The 20469-nt window shown below is 43.2% G+C and overlaps 1 protein-coding gene across 4 annotated transcripts in view; it reads right to left on the reverse strand.

The window, feature by feature from the left end:
- The window catches only part of LOC147313394 (heparan sulfate glucosamine 3-O-sulfotransferase 5), a 145047-nt gene that overhangs the window by 79097 nt on the left and 45481 nt on the right, over positions 1-20469 (reverse strand). For 2 of the 4 annotated variants that reach the window (XM_086262901.1, XM_086262899.1), the window contains one exon: positions 11521-11596. The exons of the other annotated variants lie outside the window; for them this stretch is intronic. The gene's annotated coding sequence lies outside the window, so the exon portion shown is untranslated. The remainder of the gene's footprint in view (positions 1-11520; positions 11597-20469) is intronic. 4 annotated transcript variants of the gene reach the window in all.

Below are 20469 nucleotides of genomic sequence, written 5' to 3' on the forward strand. Positions count from 1 at the left end.
AAGACAAGTCCTGAACTTCTTCTTCAGTGTCCAGCCTCGCTATAAACCTTTTCTTTTGCCTTTGCCATACACCTAGCCTTGCAGTACTCAGTATTTAATTTCTTCTTCACTTTCTTTACTTTTTCATTTCCTGCTCCTTCCTTTGAATAGTCTCCTGCACTTTGCGTTGTCTTCATTCCTCTGTTGAGATGATACTGCAAACACCTTGACAGTTTCACTTCAGCTGTACTTTCCCAGTCACCAGGTAACTCTCCCCTACCACCGAGAGCCTATGTCAACTCTTTCCTCAACTCAACACATTCTTCCTTCCTCAACTTCCACCATTTATTCCTTTCTCTCCCTAACGCCATACCCACCCAACACCTCATCATTTCTGGTCCCTTCACCTACATGTCCATTAAAGCGCCAATCATCACCCTCTGTCTATTGGAGAAACTATCTACAACTTCCTCCAACTTCCTCCAGAAATCTTATTTCTCTTCCAACTGACATCCAATGTCATTTCTTTCATTTGATATATGTAACTTCCTTCTTTCCATAATCTCAACCAGCTCTCTCTCTTTACCAGTCATAGTTCCAAATTTAAAGACCCTGCTTGTCATGGTCCCTGTGCCTCACCAGCTGATTCTGTATTAGGCAACATGTTTTCTGTCTCTCTCTCTCTCTCTCTCTCTCTCTCTCTCTCTCTCTCTCTCTCTCTCTCTCCCTCCCTCCTCTGCCGGGGCGATGCTCATTATGGGCTCCCGCCCCTGGCCCACACACCTGCTGCCGATCGGGATAATCACAAGGCCGATTTAAGACAGCAGCACTGTGTCACTCGTCGCTGGATCGTTGAGTTATCAGCATCTATCCCGGACCTTTCCCTGCCTGCCTGTCATCCCGTGGACGAGTGAGTGGATGGTGTTTCCCCAGTGTGGGGAGTGAAGAGAGAGAGCCTTTGGAGGACGTCAGATTCCCGTCTTTTCCCTCACATACCCCGGAACCCTGGACCCCCCTCCCCTCCCTCCAGCACTTTGTAAATAGCATCACCTGGTGTCGTTGTGTAAATAAAATCTGTAAATCCTGTAAGGAGTCCCGGTCTGCGCCTGAGTCCGTTAACTGAAACCTGACAGAACGATCCAGCCATCATGGACTCAGCAGGTCGGGACCCAGCCGCTCAGGACCCTGTTGCTCAGGCACTCATCGCTCAGGGAGCTGCTCTGGCTCGACATGAGCAAATGCTCGAGCGGCTCCACCACGAAATGGCGGCGCTTACGCAGGCGGTCGCTCGCTTAACACCTCTGGAGAGTGATCCCCGGCCGGCGGCTCCCGCCCCCCAGGAGCCTGCGCCTGCCGCTGCGAGCGCACCTCCGGCACCTCTGCCACCCTCGGACGGACCCCTGCCCACGCCGGAACCTTTTACGGGTGAGTCGGACAAGTGTGCTGGTTTTCTGGCTCAATGTACTCTTGTGTTCCGTGAGCAGCGGCGCTTCCATAACAACGACGGTGCCAAAATAACCTTTTTTGTCCAGTTGCTGCGGGACCGGGCTTTAAAGTGGGCTCAGGTCGTGCTTAGCTCGGATCCCGGGATTGCCTATGCTGATTTCCTGTCTAAATTCCAGACCGTGTTCAATAAAGGCTCAGGCGCTGAAGTCGCCGCGCTTCGTCTGCTGAACTACAAACAAGGGAAGCGGAGCATGTCTGACTATTCTATTGATTTTTGGATTTTGGCTGAAGAGACAGGCTGGGGCCCGGAGGCCTTACGGAGTGCACTGCTCAATAATGTTCGTGAAGAGGTGAAAGATGAACTCATTATGCGAGATCTCCCCCACTCTCTCACCGAGTTAATGGCTTTATGTATTAAGGTGGATGACCGGCTGCGAGCTCGTCGTCTGCCGCGGCACTACAATTCCCAGGAGGCCACGGGGCAGTGGAGGGCTGGCTCCACCTCGGAGCCCAGCTCTTCCCGGCAGGCAGAGAGCGCAGACGGAGGAGAGCAACCCATGCAGATTGGAGGCTCGCATCTCTCTGCCGCGGAACGCCAGCGCCGTATCTCTGCCGGTGAGTGCCTCTATTGCGGCCACAAGGGACATGTGGTCGCCTCTTGGCCATCTCGAGCAAAAGGTCGCGCCCACCAGTGACGGTAGGAGTGCTGGTGGGCGGTCTCAGCCAAGACAAATCTCCTCCACGGTTAATGCTGTCTGCCCAGCTCACGGTCAACACCAAAGGTCATGCTCTCTCCGTTTTGATAGATTCAGGGGCGGAACAGAATTTTATTGACTCTGAGTTAGCAGACCGCCTTCAGCTAGGGCAGGAACCTCTTCCCCACACTTTGCATGTCACTGCTTTGTCCGGCCAGCGCCTACCTGACATTACTCACGTCACTGAGCCCGTTATTCTTACTCTGTCTGGCAACCATACTGAGGAAATATGTTTTTTTGTGTTTAAGGCCACTCGGACGCCGCTCGTTCTCGGGCACCCCTGGCTTCGTCAACACAACCCGTGCATTAATTGGCTTACGGGACGCATTACGGGGTGGGGAGAGGAATGCCATATGACCTGCCTTAAATCCGCCTCACCGCCTCACACACCAGCCTCCCTCGCCAAGTCGACCGCGCCCTCCGATTTGTCCGGAGTGCCCCCTGTTTATCATGATCTCGCCGAAGTGTTTCGCAAGGACCGGGCCCAGTCGTTGCCTCCTCACCGACCGTACGATTGCGCTATCGACTTACTCCCTGGCGCGCCATTGCCTACTAGTCGTCTCTACAGCATCTCTCTACCGGAGCGAGAGGCTATGGTGTCATATATCTCAGAGTCCCTCGCCGCCGGCTTGATCCGCGCATCCTCATCGCCCGTAGCAGCAGGGTTTTTCTTCGTCGAGAAAAAAGACAAGTCTCTCCGCCCGTGCATCGACTACCGTGGATTAAATAACATAACCATCAAAAACAAATATCCACTCCCACTTCTGACCTCTGCTTTTGAGCTGCTCCAGGGGGCGACAGTTTTCAGCAAATTGGACTTGAGGAGCGCATATCACTTAGTTCGGATCCGAGAGGGCGACGAGTGGAAGACCGCCTTCAATACTCACCTTGGACACTTTGAATACTTGGTTATGCCGTTCGGCCTCTCTAATGCTCCTGCAGTTTTTCAAGCACTCGTTAATGATGTTTTGAGGGATTTCATCAACAGGTTCGTCTTCGTCTACCTCGACGACATCCTGATCTTCTCCAAATCACTGTCAGAGCATGAGACCCACGTCAGACAGGTCCTGCAACGCCTGCTGGAAAATCGGTTGTTCGTAAAAGGTGAGAAATGTGTCTTCCACGTGTCCACAGTTGCCTTCTTAGGCTACGTCATCGAGCAGGGAGACCTACGTCCTGACCCAGCTAAGGTGAAAGCCGTGGTGGAGTGGCCTGAACCCCCCAACCGACGGCAGCTGCAGCGGTTCCTCGGCTTCGCTAACTTCTATAGGAGGTTCATCCGGGACTATAGCAAGGTAGCTCTGCCTTTAACACAATTGACCTCTCCCAAGGTTCCTTTTCAGTGGAACGATGCTGCCCAATCAGCCTTCCTGGAGCTGAAAGAGCGATTCGCCTCAGCACCCATTCTGGTCCAGCCCGACCTAACCCTGCAGTTTGTGGTGGAGGTGGACGCATCTGACACGGGAGTAGGAGCGGTCCTCTCGCAACAGAGGGATGGTAAGCTCCACCCGTGTGCCTTTTTCTCCCGTCGTCTCACCCCCGCAGAACGCAACTACGACATTGGCGATCGGGAACTTCTTGCCATCAAGCTCGCCTTGGAGGAGTGGAGGCACTGGCTGGAGGGCACTGCCCAACCGTTCATCGTTTGGACAGACCATAGGAATCTGGCATATCTGCAAACCGCAAAGAGGCTTAACGCCAGACAAGCAAGGTGGGGTCTGTTTTTTACACGGTTCCACTTTTCAATCACTTACAGGCCAGGATCCCGCAACGTCAAGCCGGACGCCCTGTCTCGACAGTTCTCCACCTCCGAAGACCCGGCGGACCCTGCTCCCATCCTCCCGGCCACCTGTGTGGTGGGGGCTGTCTCCTGGGAGATCGAGTTGGCCATTCGCGAGGCTCAGAGAGCCGAACCGGATCCAGGAGGCGGCCCTGCGGGGCGCCTGTTCGTTCCCCAACCTGTCAGGTCTCAGGTATTACAATGGGCACACACAGCCCGTTTCTCCTGTCACCCAGGAATACACCGCACAATTACTTTCCTGCAGCGCTACTTTTGGTGGCCCACCCTGAGCCGGGACGCCAAAGAATACGTCTCCGCGTGTACAACCTGCGCTCGAAACAAGACCCCAAACCAGCCACCCTCGGGTCCGCTTCATCCCTTACCCACGCCTACCAGACCATGGTCCCATGTTTCTCTGGATTTTGTGACCGGCCTCCCGCCATCTGCAGGTAATACGGTCATACTCACGATCATTGACCGCTTTTCTAAGGCGGCTCACTTTGTTGCTCTGCCCAAGCTGCCTACAGCATTGGAGACTGCTCGCCTGCTCACCACCCATGTCTTTCACCTGCACGGCATTCCAGATGACATCGTGTCTGACCGGGGTCCTCAATTCACGTCCCGTGTGTGGAGGGAGTTCTGCACCTCATTGGGATCTAAGGTCAGTCTCTCCTCTGGTTATCATCCGCAGAGCAATGGCCAGTCCGAACGGGCGAACCAGGAGTTGGAGGCGGCCCTGCGCTGCGTCGTCTCTTCCAACCAGGCCGTCTGGAGCGAGGAACTGCCCTGGATCGAGTACGCCCACAACAGCATGACCTCCTCCGCCACGGGCCGGTCCCCTTTCGAAGCTTCTCTGGGGTTCCAGCCACCTCTTTTTCCCTCCATCGAAGGCGAACACTATGTGCCATCCGTCCGGGCGCATCTGCGTAGGTGTCGTCGGGTGTGGAAGGCCACCCGGGCTGCGTTGTTACGCACCAAGGACCGCAACAAACGCTTCGCTGACCGCCGCCGGTCCTCCGCTCCCGCCTATACTGTTGGGCAGAAGGTATGGCTTTCCACACGCTTCGTTCCCATCCGGGCGGAATCCAGGAAGCTCTCTCCTGCCTATATCGGCCCGTTCGAGATCTCGGCTTTGGTTAACCCTGTGTCTGTTAAGCTCAAGCTGCCTCGCAACATGAAGATACACGATGTCTTCCATGTGTCTCAGGTTAAACCTCTCCGGTCCAGTCCTCTGTGCCCGCCTTCCCGGCCCCCTCCTCCTCCCTGGCTCGTGGACGGTCTGCCGGCTTACTCGATCACCCGTATCATGGATTCTCGGCGGCGGGGGCGTGGCTTCCAGTACCTGGTGGATTGGGAGGGCTATGGCTTGGAGGAGCGGTCCTGGGTCCCTCGGGCGGCCATCCTGGACCGGCGCCTGCTGCGGGCGTTCCATCGTCTGCATCCGGATAAGCCTGGTGGGTCGCCGGGGGGCTCCCGTTGAGGGGGGGGGGGGGGTACTGTCATGGTCCCTGTGCCTCACCAGCTGATTCTGTATTAGGCAACATGTTTTCTCTCTCTCTCTCTCTCTCTCTCTCTCTCTCTCTCCCTCCCTCCCTCCCTCCTCTGCCGGGGCGATGCTCATTATGGGCTCCCGCCCCTGGCCCACGCACCTGCTGCCAATCGGGATAATCACAAGGCCGATTTAAGACAGCAGCACTGTGTCACTCGTCGCTGGATCGTTGAGTTATCAGCATCTATCCCGGACCTTTCCCTGCCTGCCTGTCATCCGGTGGACGAGTGAGTGGATGGTGTTTCCCCAGTGTGGGGAGTGAAGAGAGAGAGCCTTTGGAGGACGTCAGATTCCCGTCTTTTCCCTCACATACCCCGGAACCCTGGACCCCCCTCCCCTCCCTCCAGCACTTTGTAAATAGCATCACCTGGTGTCGTTGTGTAAATAAAATCTGTAAATCCTGTAAGGAGTCCCGGTCTGCGCCTGAGTCCGTTAACTGAAACCTGACACTGCTCTCACCTCCACATTGCCTTTCCTTCTGTCTCACTGCCTTCTAACATGCCTTCCCTTTCTTCTCCTTTGTCTTTGACCAACAGTGGCATGGTTTCCACTGCTGGTTTAACAGCATCGCACTGATTGGAACGCCTGAACTCAATGATTTGAATGGGTGAGTGAATACTTTTGGTAATATAGTGTATAAAAGTAACAAAGCTGGTGGACACTGGTGACCCAAATAAACTAATTGTCTGCTGACCCTTGGCGTGACACAAGAACGTCTACTCTGTCAAGCGCCAGAGTCTTGTGATACAGGATCCGTACTTACATGGAACCATTTTAACCAACAAAGTATTATATAGTAATTTTCTTTTATTTATTCAGAACTGCCATTCAAACTGATATGCAAACTCTGCACAAGTAAGCACTACTCCAGCAACAGCTCTTTGTAAGTTCATGTAAGCTGCAAGCTGGTCTCACCCTGGACTTATTCCAGTGCATTGCATTGGCCACTGTCAATGTTATTCAGCTCCAACACAATGACTAAAAGCACCAAGAGTTTATATGCTGTCTAAGATATCCCAGATCTTAACATAGATTGTTATGATGCTATCTGCTTGAGCTGTGAGTGTATGGTGTATGGTGAGACTGTCCAGGGTAAACTACCTAGCAGCGAGGCTAAAAGCTGGAAGTCTGTACGTATCTGAATGGAGAACTCACTTTAGGGAAGTGAATTTTATTCTTTTTTATTCCCCCCCCAAAAAACTGTACATGAGTAGAAAGAACACTCTTTCTATTTTCTTCTTTTTTTATCTACACAGTTTGCATATGTTCATTGGAAGAAGCTACAGCTGACAAATGTTAGTGCTTTTTTGTGAGCTGAAGAAGGCCTACAAAAGAGTCAAATATGAAGGCGAAAATGTCTTATGATAAATGTATTATTTTTCTAGAAGATAAAAGCATGCCTTTATTGATTTTCCATGTTTCTAATAATTTGGCTGCCTTACAGCACATTTTAGTCTCTAAAAGTCTTTACATTTCCCTACTCTCTGTTTGGTCGCTATGCAGAGCTGCCAGAGAAAGACTGAGCTAAATTCCTGTGATCTTAAAAGGAAACGAGGGAAATTAATGGCTAGCCCTTCACTGCCTGCACTTTATGATTGATAACAGCAGAAGGAGGGTGGTGGGTGATTTCAACAGTATGGCAAATTTTGAATTCCAGCTCCTTCAGAATCAGGGTAAATTTGTGCTGACAGGTGATAATTTAAACACACTGGAACAGCTGGTTCTGAGTAACAGGGCATCTGTATGCGCGTGTGCATGTGCGCTACATTCAGCTGGCTCCATGCACGCTTGTATGAAGACTGGTTGTCATATTTCCTTTGAATGAATTCCATTCGTTCACAACATTTAACTTCATGCTTATGCAGGTGTGTTGGTCTCAGAAGCCAAGAAACTCTTTTTTACAGAACGCTGCCTGCTCAATCCACAGCTCTAGAGATATAATTTTCCTTTGTTTTCTCCCTTATCAAATGTCTCCCTTCTTATACAAACCTGCAGAACTTTCTGTGACTTCAGACTAACAAGGAGTTTCATTTCAGCACTCTTGTAGGACATTTTTATAAATATATCCTGTCTAGAAAGTGCTTCTGTTGACTTGCATTCTTATATAATTCAGTTGCAGTGACTTTGTTGGGACCACACTCATTCTTCCCTAAAAGAGTCAACAGTATTTCTCACTGAATGTATCTGGATCTTCTTGATGAGTCTTTAGTTTCACAGACTATGCAATAAACTTTGTAACACATATACATTTAGATGTGTGTCACTGAGATGGATAACCATTGCGCTCTACTCTTTTATTCCTTCATGTATGCATGTATGTAAATGGCTGCGTAATGTACCATCACAAATATGTAAATTATAGTGCTTGTGTGTAATCTCCCAGAATCCAGGAAATCTTTTGAACACTTTTACACTGCCTGACAACATACTGTATATCAAAAATGGACATAGCACAGCATGAATAGGTTGGTCAAATGCAATATTGTACATTTACTCATGTACTTTACTAATATATAGCAGTGTTTTGGATGGAAATTCTGCACTTCATTCATTGTACTTGCTTGAAAGCTTTAGTTGCTTCCTGTTTTCCTGCACTTGTCAACATCCACCAGGTCAGTAAAAAACACTTAGCAAGCATAGTTTCAGAAACTAGAAGATAGCACCTTCCAAATCTGTTCTTTTGTTATTCAGATAAATGTTCTATATAAAGAAGTCAATTAGATGGGAATTATATTATTATCTGGCACATGCAACACAAATGGTTCCTAACATTTCCCACATGCCCATGTTTATTTGGGACCTATAAATCTACTTGTGACTTATGAATGCAATTTTTCAAGAAGGAATGCACCCAGCATCACAAAGAGTCAGCTGAGACATGACTAATGTTGAACCAACCTAGAACAGCTGAACCACACAAAACAACCTTTAAATATTACAGGGTCAACAAAGTTTTAATAGAAGAGTTAGACATTGCCCTCCATTTGATTTGTGGGTTTTGGTGTATATTTACGTTGTTTACACATGCCAGCAGTCTTAATTTGGTGATATTTCAGAGTAGAGCTGTCACTTCATCTCAGAATAAGCCTATAAAGCACTGAAGGTGCTGACACATGAAAAGAGATATGAGTGGTGGGATTAATCATGTGCCACAGAATGTGTATAAGGAGGGACGTACCTCAGCTAAGCTGCAGGAAATATGATGCAGGGAGAAAGAGGAAAGATGGGGCACACTGATTGATGAGTGTGGTGTGGATTTAGTTCTCTGCCTACCTACACTCAACTCCACCCCCACCCACCTGAGGTTGGTTTAAAGTAACAGCATGTGCCATGAGAAGCAGCAGCAGGTTCCATCAGCCATCTAAGCAACACAGGTGGACAGGAAAAAGTCAAAAGCCAAGGTCAGGCAGGGAAGTATTCAAGTTTGCGGCTGTGTTCATAAGAACAGAGATGATAGTAGACTAATATAATGTTCAGCCAGTATATAAAAACACCTAATACCACCTAATATTGCGTATAATGTGTAATCAGAAGCTAGGATGGTGGTAGTGGATCGTTTAAGACCTGTATGTTGTAGCTTGGGACCTCTATGGATCAAGTTTTTCATGCACATCCCACAGGTGCACAGTAAGACTGGAAGTGGGAAGTCTGGAGACCAGGTTGTGTTCCTTGAGCAGTTTTTGCAGTATGACAATGTGCATTTTCCTATACAGGGAGACTACAGCCATGGGAGTGTGTTACCTTTGGTGTTATGTGTTAAAACGCCACATTCTTCTCACTAAAAATTGCATTTCTGTATTGATTTAATGTTTATTAAAACATTATATGAGCTAAAACATAGGAAAACTAAGTAACTGGTCCTTCTCCTGCTATTACAGCCTCTCTGGACATCTGCCAAATCTTTGCCAAATCAAACATGCAAATAATCAAGATTCAGAGCTTTCGTAATGACAGTGGGATACAAATGATTTGAGCCGTACTATTAACATACTGGAAAGAGTTAGTGAAGCTATAAGCAGAGCGGTGATAATCAATGAGCGGCATTATGACTCCATGCTGAGAAGGAGCAGTGCAGATGTGTTCACGGGATGGTGGATTGGACTGTGGCACTGACAAAAGACATGAAAACAGATTTTTCACATTTTAAGCTTTTTAAAACAGCACAATGATGTTGAACTTGGCCCATGCTGTTAGTCATATTACCTACAATGGTGTGAAAAAGCGTTGGCCCTCTTCCTGATTTCCTATTTTTTGAATGTTTGTCACACTTAAACATTTCAGATTATCAAACAAATTGAAATGTAAGACAAAGACAATACAATTACATTTCTAAATGAAGGTGTTTATTATTAAGAGGAAAAATTTTATATTTCATCTTCCTTTGCAGAGCTTGTTCAATAATGTGTTTAATGTTGATACTTGGAGATTTAAAAATCTGATATATTAGCTAATCTAACTTCCCTAGCATTTGTTATATGTAGTTATTGGAGTTATATGGAGTTACTAAGAAAAACTGACAATACCGTTTAAAAAAAAATTAAGTCGTGGATTATTCGAATCCACTCTGTTTGGATCAGCTGGTTGTTGAGTTTGTGACATTCCAAACACGCAATGTCAACAAGTGCAACGTGCCCTCTGGTGGATAAACTATGTGACACCAACACTCATATCATGGTTGGAGGGTGTTTCGTCCATCTCTATTTCACTTTTGTTCATTTGGATTTATCAGCTGTTATAAATGCCAATAATTTGACATCAGTTAAAGATGAGCCATCATCCAGGCAAGTCAAACTACAATTGTGGTAACATAGAGTAGTCACACAGACAATACCACAGTACATGTACATGTAGAGTGCCAACAACACATTAGCAGCAAATCCTTTCATTATAAAATGCTTTAACACAGAGCCAGTGGAATTCTAACTCGTTCAGCAAGTTTCTATTTGCATTCTAATAGCAAGAGGTGACAGTTTGTTTCTGGACTTGTAGTTAGCACAAATCCATCTTCACACAAAAACTGTAGCCCAGTAATGTTTTGTAAATTTCTATAATTTTTTATAATAAACCAAAGAATGGTGCATGTGGTAGGTGTATTTCTGGTAGTGTGCTGGATGATTAATGATTGTCATGGTTCTGGGCCTTTGACCCAGCATTTGGAGTTTATGTTTTTGGTGACTATTATGTCTTATTATTATGTCTGGTTTAAGGTTAATTTCATTAGTTTTTATTCTGTGTCTCTGACCTAGATTCCCCTTGTGTTTTTGTCCTCTGTACCCTCTCTGTGTTTGTGTCCTTGTGTCTTGTTTCCCTTTTCTGTTCCCGTGTTTCTGTTGTCAAGCTCGCGTGTCTTTGTCTGGTTATCACTGTGTATATAACTTCCTGTCTTACTTTGAAGGTACCTCGTCTCATGTCATGTTCAGTTTTGCTTCCCCTGTCTCATCGTGTCTGATTAGCCTCGGCTGTGTTTCCCTCCTGTTTCTCATCCCCTCATGATTCCTTGTGTATTTAAGCCCTCTGTTTCCCTCTGTCCGGTGTCGCGATCTCCCTCATGGTTGTGTTTCTCCTGGTTTAGTCTGTATTATTTCCTGTCTAGCAATAAATCAATGTCTTTTGAGTTAAAGTCCTGTCTGCGAGTCTGCGTTCGGGTACAACCCGCCTGCTTCTCACAGCTAGTTTATGACAAATGACACCTTTGGAAAATATTAAACTATGATTTATCTCATTCTCTTGTTGTACCTCGCCTGGTGTGAAGCTACACTTATAGGACATGTCATAAATCTGAGTTTATAAATGTATTTATTTCTAAATATGAATTAAATGCATTTCAGAATACTGACTGTGCAGTACATAAATAAGATCACTGAGTGTGTTTATGTGTTATACTTCTTAAAAGAGGAACACAGGTAACGCAGGTAACACATCTCCATTGCATTTAAACCCAGAAAGTTTCTCTGTTCACTCAGCATGGATGAGAGGAGTGATGTGATGTGAGAAGGAGAGCTCATACATACCCTCTATTCCTCATGACTGCCAGAGCGGGTGTATTGCACCTGGATACTGCTTTATGTACTCACGTTGCTGCAGTATCTAAAATGGAGAAACTGAAATTCACTCTTCACCAAATGGACAATCACTAATTTCTATTCCAGCACACAAAATGGTAAAAATATCCTCCCGCCATCTGTCTTGAATTACAAACCATCACATCATGGAAATGTGTAAGCAAACTCAGCTCCTGAGCCCAGGGAGAGGTTCATCTACTTTCTAGTTTGCATGACAAATGGGAAGCTATGCTTGGCATGCAGTTGGGAGACCGTGTGCATAGTTCAAATATACTCACAGAATGAAATAAAACACAACTCGTGGGTTTAAAATTGCTCCCCCCTTCAAGATAATTAAAAAAGCAGCCCAAAGGATTTTAATATTTCAAAGGCAGAAAACAGGTGATGTAAACATGACCACCACGGTAAGCATGTCTGTTATACCCAGCGCATAAATGTCTGTATGTCAGCGCTGATTATTCAAACCCTGTTTAAAATGTGACACGTGTGTTGTCCAAAAACATTTCCTCTAAATTTGTAAAGTTACTGATTTAAAACATATATTTTCGAATTTTTAGTTGCATGTCAAACATATGATAGACTCTTGAGCATATTTATATAGCTAAATCCACAATGGTATAATCACGCTGAATAAAAGATGCCCAAGCACCAATGCACTCTAATGCAAGCCTCTGAACTGTATGTTGATAAGTACATGAAGCGTACCTCTACCTCTATAGCTGAAAGCGGTTTGCATCCGCACTCTGAGGGTCTGCTGAATTGTTTTTAATATGGCACTTTTTAACAAACTGCAGATGATGAAATCCTATTTATTGGAGAAAGTGTCCTTCAGCTACTGTTGCTCATACTTACTGAGTTCCCTAGCTACTTCTTTACTATGTCAGTAAACCTTTTGAAAAGGAAGGTGTTATAGATTTAAAGAAACATCTTAATTGAACCAAAGGCAAAAAATTGTAATGAATTTTATGTGACTGTTCATATTAAATCCAACAACAAGTGAAAATCCAAAACCGGCTCCAACCCTTTGTATTAATGATCTCCCGCTCTCTCTGTCTCTCTCTCTCTCTCTCTCTCTCTCTCTGTGTGTGTGTGTGTGTGTGTGTGTGTGTGTGGGTGTGTGTGTGCGTGCATGCGCTCACAGAAGGAAGGTCACAGCAGGAGCTTTTCTCAAAAGCATCTCCAATCAGTTTTTTTTACAAGAAGTGTATTCTTTGCAATACTTTATAAATATGAAATTTTAAGATTTTGAGTTCATGCACATTGTGAAACCAGAATCTAAATATTTGTGTCACAATGATCTCTATAAAAGCATGTTGTTTATGGGGATAATGTGACAAATCTATTGTGGGCCCTAATAATGATCAATGGTAAGTGAAGAGGAAGCTTGAACCCTAACTCTGGACATTTTCATGACAAGTGACAGCACAGACATGTGCTAACGAGAGAACATGTTTTTCATCATAAAGACTGTGATATGAAGCATCGTTAAAGTGTGACTTCAGAAGTACAATTCACTCTTTTACTAACACATTGTAGATAAGTTTATTGCTGGACAACACAGCTAACAGCCTCACACACTCTTTAGATTTTTGAAGTATTGTGTGTAAAGGTTTTAGTCTATCAAACCTTACCCTTTTCTCCCCAGTATCACAACAGTATGACTCCCAAAGTACGGCTCAGTAAACGAACAAGGACTCTAAAGTCAGAACAGAAAGATACAGTTGGAAGATGATTGATTGCGTTTTTTATGATGTGTAGTAAACTACACCCTCTTCTTCTTCTCTTTGTTGTTGTTCTTTGTGTGTGTGTGTGTGTGTGTGTGTGTGTGTGTGTGTGTGTGTGTGTGTGTGTGTGTGTGTGTGTGTGTGTGTGTGTGTATGCCTTAGAAGTCAAATAATACATTAGCCATACTTAAAAAAACATCTGAATTTCATTTAGAACTGAGATTCTAAGTTGCAAGCAGAAATCTTATGCACAGCCAGGAGCATGTTTCCCCACTTTCACAATGCTAAGGTGTCAAATCCACAACCCCCAACAGATGGTTTGTTACACATGGGCGAGAAGAGCAAGCTTTACTTACATAGCCTCACAAACGATAGATTTTTAAAGTTTTTGGGTACAATGACTTAGCCACAGATGTAACTTCTACTTTTGATAAAGATCACTCCACCTGCATATTTCTTAAGAAATTAAGCATCTTTATTAAGCTCTTATTTATAAATGTCTACACAATAATAGACACTGTGTGCTCTGTGACATTATAGTCTTGTGCTTCTGCTTCCATTGGTTTGCATTTTAATCTCCTAACCTTTCAGGTTGTTATGAACGACTTATATTTCTAACATTTTGTGATGTAAAAAGTTTTTATTTTCTGTGTGATGGAATGAGTTAAGACACGAGTTATTTAAACAATTACAAATTATAAAAAGCACACAATCCCGTCGCACAACATCAACATTTATTTATATACAAAAAAAAAAAATGCTTTTTTACAGAAAAGAATTGTAACTTCATATTTTATTTTTTTTAATTTTATTTTTGTATATAAATAAATGTTGATGTTGTGCGACGGGATTGTGTGCTTCAATTTTACTTATAATGTGCAAAATCACTACAACAGACAACTCAAGGCAATGCCGTCCTCAGTAAGGATCTTGTTAGACAGTGTTTCTAAGATTTTTATGCCCCGTTACAATAACCTCAGTTTTATCTGAACTTAGAAGCAGAAAATTAAACCTCATGTATCTAAGACATCCCGGCAGTCAAGACGAATGACTTTAATGAAATTGTCATGCTATTTAAATAAATTGTGTATGCTCCACTTATGTAGGTTAACAAATGCCTTCTGTGATAAGCTGCAACACATTAAAGATCACGATTAACGTGCTGCATGTTTCAGCATCAGGCCTGGTTCAAGATTCTGGTAGTTTATGGGTAACAACCTCAAATTATTCATTTTAACATTATTAACAATGTGTTGGTTTGTAAACTGTTCCATCCAGTGATGGAGGTTTTTACAGCAAAGAGATTGATTTCTTTACAGCCACCATGTCAGTGGTAACCCATCCAGGGTTTGGAGTGGAGCTGGATTTTGAAAATAATATCAAAATTTTGAAATGAACTCTAATGCATTGAATTAGGCCTTGCAGATTTCCTGTGGTTTTCCAGTGTGTTGATCCAAATAGGCAAAAATCATTAAAAAGGAAAGAGATGGGTGTAGATCCAAACCATACCCCTAATATGACAATGGTTTGCTGGAGACAATGGATGTTAAGATGTTAAAGACTAAGACTAAGTCAACTATGCAAGAAAAAAAGACATTTATGCAAAACCAGAATAGAAAATGTTTTAAAAATATAACATTTTGGTGTGGATATATACGACATTCTCTCAGTAGCTTTTTTTCTGATTGTACACTCTTCAATAATGATATTAGCCAATATCAGAGAGGCCTGTTGAACCTCAGACATGACCTTATGCTCTTGATGAACACTTTGGCCTTTTTGTTGGACAACCACTCATGTCAGAGCAGGAAGTCAACTGAATTTTCCTCCATTTGTAAGATTTTTTGTAAGGCCTTCATGACCATAGCTTGGTGGAGTACGCACTCCATGGAAATTTTTTTCTAACCTTTTCCAGTTTGGAAGTCGTGACTTTGATTAATGAATGATGCACTTCTGTAGACGTAGAACACAACAGAAGACCAATGTTTGGGCTCTTTAAATAGATCAAAACCATATTTAATTTTGAATCATTTTTCTCAGTAAATTAATGCAGTAGTATTATGCTTTTGTAGTATTTGTTTAATAATGTTCTTCTCTAGATTTAGGAAATTTATGCAATTTCTGTCAGATTGTATGGAATTTCTGTTGGTACTTTGGTGAGTGGTTGCTGCTTGTAAAGTGCTTTATAAATAAAACTGGCTTGGCCCACTACATCTCAGTGTTGCTACATGAAATTAATTGATACATTTACTGACTGAAAAAGAAATATTATATAGAAAATTTCAAATATCTGGATCAAAAGGTAGGAATATGTATTTCATATTTGTTGGTATACTTATTATAATATATCAACGTAATATATCAGTTAAATGTCAATATTTTATTTTATTTTATTTTATTTATTTCCTTGTCCCATTCATTACTTTAGCAATCAGAATTCTTGCCAGGAAAAGACGACCAACTGATTTATTTTTTCACATTTTATATTATTATTATTAATTTATTTATTTTACTTTATTTTAAGTTATTGAAAAAATAAAAGGGAAAAATAACGTTTTTCAAGCACCCGTGTGTACACCTGTGTGCATGAGCGTGCTTGAGTTCAAAAGGTTTATCCATGTAACGAGGGTGTGGGGAGCCATAGCCCCGCCCCCCATGGCATGAAGCAGACATGGAGGAGACCCAGGCCAGGACATCCACAGGCCCCCAGAGTGCAAAAGCCCAAGTAGGACCACCAGAGAGGCAACAGCGCCACCTTCCTGGAAAGAGCTGAGGAGACCCCCAGACGTGAAATGAACACTATATAACCATTCACACTCCCCAAACATACTCTATACTCCCAGGTCTAGGTATCACGGCCCCCAATGGGACAATCAACCCCCAGACTCAGGGGGTGTTACTCTTTTCCCTGGGATGGAGGCAAGCAGACTGCCCCCACCCACAGGGAGGCCCAGTGTCCCAGACCACAGCCAGGCTGCCAACTCCTCACAGACCCCTGCCCAGATGGTGTACAGAGAATGTGGGTGTGAAGAAAATGTAAGTATTTCTGAGAATCCAATTAAAAGGTTCTAAAGGAATATTTTTTTAATACATCAACAGCGAATGATAACTGATAATAAATAAGGAAATTATTATTGTGGACAATTTATATTCTTAAATACTGATATCACGGTCTGCTTCAATAATCCAGTGCTAGTACTACTGCCACAAGAACAGCCACTGTGTAGAGCAACATTACTATAAGATCCACAAACAAAGGAAAGAGGCAAAAAGTAAATGGCCTGTATTTGTATAGCGCTTTACTAGTCCCTAAGGACCCCAAAGCGCTTTACACATCCAGTCATCCACCCATTCACACACTGGTGATGGCAAGCTACGTTGTAACCACAGCCACCCTGGGGTGCACTGACAGAGGCGAGGCTGCCAGACACTGGCGCCACCGGGCCCTCTGACCACCACCAGTAGGCAACGGGTGAAGTGTCTTGCCCAAGGACACAACGACCGAGACTGTCCAAGCCGGGGCTCGAACCGGCAACCTTCCGATTACAAGGCGAACTCCCAACTCTTGAGCCACGAAAGTCTGCCTTTAAGGAAAAAAAATTAAATTTCTGTCACAAAAAATTATCCACAGTCAACTTCTCTCTGTTTTCTGCTTAAAATTAGATATGTTATCCCATGCAGGGCTCCTTAGTACAGCAAAACTGATTTGTTAGCACATATGACGTAACATATGACATAGCAACCATACGATGCGTAGTGGTTCTCCTTGCCTAAAACGGGGCCAGGAGGCAGAGCAGGACATGGTTGCTAGGATCTGTTCCGATTATAACGCTGAAGGCTAACCCAGGAGGTCGGGGGCTCCAAAAAAAAAAAAAAAAAAGAAACATGCAAAAGAATAACTGTATGGAGAGGAAGTTCAGTAAATCACACATTACTATGTCACACATATAGCAGTGAAGCCCTTCTGCATCACTGCCACAGTGAGCAGATTGCAGAAGCTGCAGACCCTGACTCAGACTCTGACAATCATGACCATACTTACAAATTGTGGTGGAAAGATTGTGTTTGGCGAGCCTTGTGGGACAAATATTAATTTAATTTATCCAAATATGAACAAGAGTAGATTCATTTTAATTATTTAAATGAGACAGCTCTGTGTGCAGCAGATTGTTCTGCTGGTGAATCTGCGGCATCTTACACCTACTCTCTAATTACTAACAGCAGTGTTGTACATGGATGAAACAGAACAGAGCTGGGAGGGAGCAGGATTCCCTGTGGCCGGAACACAATGTGAGTCAAAAGGAGATAACGTATTTTTCACACTCTGATGCTATGTTGATATCTAGCTTTCTCTCTGGCCCATCTGTCTCTTTCCCAACTCTCTTTGTCTCTCTCCATCTTAAACTCCCCAAGCTGAAATTTGATTAAAACTGGTACACTTTAACTTGTTGGATAATTTTACTTCATTAAAATATAGCATAGGCATTTCTTTCACCCACTGATGAGATCTGGGAATGTGGTTGCTTTGACAAAAAAAATGGTGCATAGAGCAGGTTTCAATTGCCGTTTCAAACTGCATGAAAAAAGGTCACTCGTAATGACAGTATGACAAAAAAGTATCATCTTTCTCTGCAGTTCCTGTCAGCACAGTCTTTAAGTATGTTGTTTGATGGGTAGCAAATGTAATGTTCAATTCAGTTTTCAGCTTTATTTTCAAAATGCAGCTGTTCTCGCAAAGAACTATGATTAAAAAGACACGAAATAGCAAATACAGTTAACAGCTTTGCATTTGATTGCTAGAAGACTCAAAAAGACCTGAAAGGTGAAATATTTCATCCGCATTCCAAATGAGTGGTTAAGCTGGCAGAAATAAATGCCACATGCCAATCCCAAAAACTGTAGTTCCTCTAATGGCCACTTGAGGCTAGCTTTAAAATGGAATCAGTCTGCATAGAGTCCCATGTTTAAATAGTAGGCTTTACAACAGAAATTAAAATATTTACAGTATCTTATAAATAGGCATCCTCTACCCATAGAAAGCAGGGCTGCTTTAGTTAGCATCTATCTTGTATCCTAATAAGATAGTTTCTTGTATCTTCTAATATAAGCCACTGTAGCCTAAAGCTGTCTGCTTGGTATAATCATGGCTTATTCCACTCACAGCATTGGTACTGTTGGTGCCTTTTAGAAGATTTTGGATCTTTATGCATCCCAACTGTCCTTTTTTTTTTTTTTTTCTTTTGCCTGAACCGTTTGGTTCTTTAGCCATTAGAATTATTGTCTCAAGGCCAAGAAAGATGCCCAACTGATTTACTTTACCAATTGGATCATCACGGCCTTGCCGTATTGGTACATTTGATTGACCTTTGTTATTATTATTTATTTATTTATGTTACTTTATTTTCAGTTGTTACAGACATGACAGACATGACTGGGGGATAGGAAAGGGAGAAAGAAAGAAAGAAAGAAAGAAAGAAAGAAAGAAAGAAAGAAAGAAAGAAAGAAAGAAAGAAAGAAAGAAAGAAAGAAAGAAAGAAAGAAAGAAAGACAGAGGGGAAGAGGGACCAGTCCCTCTAGGCATATCAGATTGGAAAAAAGTTGGATCAGAGCATCCATAATTATTTAAGAAGATAGTATTATCAAAGCAGATAGAAATACTAAACCTCTGCCATAGAAGAGAGTCTAAGAACTCAAATCTGAATGCTCTGATGCTCTGAATAAAAGTACAAAGTTTCATTGTCACTGATTATACAGCACCATGCATGAAGGACACAGCGGTTAAAAGATATAAAGTTGTACATCGTGAGAAAATGGGAACATTGAATAGTTTTATCACTGCACTATTGGAAAGTATCTGCAAGCACCACTCCTCACTCTCAATGCTTGCTTACTTTTAAAGCATAAAATAAGAAGACGAAATGCATCCCTGCTATTATGAGAACAAGCATTAGCAAGATTAATTTGACAAACACATTTCCCAGCTTTACAATAGTATTTTAATGCATAAAGTATCATTCAAAGGAACCTATAGGGCTGATGAGGCTGTTGCATAATGAGAAAAGGTTCCCACTGGTGAAATGGAATACTTTATTGCACACAATAACATCAAGTATCAGAGAAACTATCCTGACAATGTGGGTTAGAAAAGTGTAATTTGCTTCACACTAAATGGACATGAGCTGGTGCGCTAGATTAGTGTTACCTGGTAAAATGAAACACAAAAAACATTTCTACATACTCTGAGTTTTCTTTGTTATGTCTGGTCCCCCTAGTATTTTTTAATACCCCGACGAATTCAAGTGATGTATCTAATACTTGGCGGATTATACTCAGGCAAAACTAACTCTAAGACTACTCCTAAGTGGTCGACTAACAACCTTGTGGAAGTTAAGAGGTTAAATCTACCTTATATGAATAATATACTTATTCAACCACCTACAATATGACTCTGCACAGTGATTGGTAGTTCTGGAGTATGTAACAAAGCTGTGTCCCATGTGTGAGGTTTTTTGTGCACTTCTGTTTGGCTATCATTTTGGTGAACTCTACGCACCACACCTGGGTGCTGAGGTTTTGGAAAACAGCATGGTTTTGGTCCTGAATAAGCATTTGTATGTGGTGTCCACATGTGGAAGTTGTGAGAGAAACCAGTCTCTCTGTGTACAAAAAATGTAGTATTGGTTGTTGTAGTCATTCTTTGGATGTAAAGGAACTTGGTAGATGTGAAGATCTGACCCAGGTTAACAAGAGCCAGATCATTATGGACAGACTGCTGAATTAAAGCATTTACAAAGACACACTCCTAACTGGTAAGAGTGGGTTGGGGAATGTCTGTAACTAGACTGACCCATAGTATATTCTCTACTCAAAGACTTCAGGGATCTGGAGATAACATCTTGGTGCCATTGTCAGAAAGACACCTTCAGAAGCATTGTGCATGTCTATACTTCAGTGGTTGGAGCTGTTTTAGCAGACTGAAAGTATATTGTGCAAGCAGAGTCAGAGTGATTTGGTTCATTGGTGTATACATACATAGTGATAATGCCAGCAGGCCAATCTGAAAATATAAAACAATAATAATAACCTCATTAGTCAATCTCTTTCATTTCTAGCAAAGTATTTAGACTTTTTAATATTAGAAACATGATTTTAAGTAAGAAAATTCTGTACCCTG

The sequence above is a fragment of the Aulonocara sp. 'chitande type north' Nkhata Bay genome, linkage group LG15, assembly GCF_057382095.1.
Source record: "Aulonocara sp. 'chitande type north' Nkhata Bay isolate Kocher_YH1m ecotype deep benthic linkage group LG15, A_spYH_male_GT1.1, whole genome shotgun sequence".
NCBI classification, from domain to species: domain Eukaryota; kingdom Metazoa; phylum Chordata; class Actinopteri; order Cichliformes; family Cichlidae; genus Aulonocara; species Aulonocara sp. 'chitande type north' Nkhata Bay.